Source organism: Pelmatolapia mariae, linkage group LG10_11, assembly GCF_036321145.2.
Source record: "Pelmatolapia mariae isolate MD_Pm_ZW linkage group LG10_11, Pm_UMD_F_2, whole genome shotgun sequence".
NCBI classification, from domain to species: Eukaryota; Metazoa; Chordata; class Actinopteri; order Cichliformes; family Cichlidae; genus Pelmatolapia; species Pelmatolapia mariae.
Genome location: NC_086236.1, coordinates 5,929,831 through 5,931,096, shown reverse-complemented (window position 1 = coordinate 5,931,096; position 1,266 = coordinate 5,929,831). Strand labels below are relative to the sequence as shown.

At 40.5% G+C, this 1,266-nt stretch overlaps 1 non-coding gene across 1 annotated transcript; it reads left to right on the top strand.

Annotated features, from left to right (window-relative positions):
* The first annotated feature begins 880 nt into the window (after positions 1 to 880).
* trnav-uac (transfer RNA valine (anticodon UAC)) lies at positions 881 to 953 on the top strand. Its single transcript has one exon. It is a non-coding gene; the product is annotated as a tRNA-Val (tRNA).
* Positions 954 to 1,266: the final 313 nt, after the last annotated feature.

Below are 1,266 nucleotides of genomic sequence, written 5' to 3'. Positions count from 1 at the left end.
CTGCAGGCAGCATTGCAGAATCAGATCGACAAGTTTTGACAGGAGTTTTACTGCAGCAACTGTGGAATGAGCTGCGAGTCAAACAGCCAGCTTCACCAGGCCTCCGGGTGAATGCTCGGGAGGTCGAAGCCAAAGAAAATGTACCTGAGCATCAAATGGAAAAGGAGCTGATTGTAGATAAACAGGTGAGTCATCTGGGTACCTGCAGGGAACAACCTGTAGCTGACTTTGTCCTTGTTAACATCTGGCAACTGTCAGTGAGGGAGATATTTAAAAGAATTCTTTCGACGCTTTTCTTTTAAGCGGCACACCGTGCACTCCACATGTCATGTTTACATGCCACTATTGCATGTCATAGACTTTGTGCATTCCCCAGCCATTAGTCTGTGCTTTGTCATGTATCCTTGACTTTTAGACATCCTGATGCTGCAGGATTTAAAGGGAGTTCTTTCTCCCAAGTGAGATTGTTGAGGTTCACTCTTTAATATGGCATGAATCTTACCCTGCAATATAGCGAACCTTGGGATAACTGCTGTTGTGAACTGTCACTTAAAAGTCAATTGAACTAAACAAGCAAAAAGTAAAAAAAACTTTCTAAAAATCCCGTAGTTAGTTAATTGTCTTTACAATCCCTTTCCCCCCTCTTTTTTTATCCAGGGATTTTATGGATTTTATGCTGTGAGGATTATAGGTTTGGGTGAACAGCTGTTATAGGCGTTCATCAGATAGTTACTGCAGTGAGACAGACAACCATTCACGCCTATGACAGTTAACCCAACCAATGCATATCTTTGAACATGTGCACTGGGCAGAACATGGAAACATGAAACTAATCAACACATCTATGTGCTGTCAGTCAGCTCATCTTTCTCTGCATTGTGGTTCCATAGTGTAGTGGTTATCACGTCTGCTTTACACGCAGAAAGTCCTGGGTTCAATCCCCAGTGGAACCAGAAAACATCGAACCAGTCAGTGAGAAGTGTTTGAATAATAGAAACCTGCAACCTCCATTTTTCTGTATTTAACACAAAAGCAAAACATCAGCACAGCACAGTCTACTAAGATAATGTGCTTAAACCAGTATATGTGATAATGTTGCACCCCTAAATCTGACATCTCAGTCAGAACTACAAAAATAAACCAGCAGTGATTGGTCATTATCTGTCACTCACATTTAAAGTAAAAAAAACATCCAAAAACTTAATATTTGCTTTAATATTCTGATATGTTAAATCCAATAAGGTTTTCAGCAGTTCTGGTCCCAAA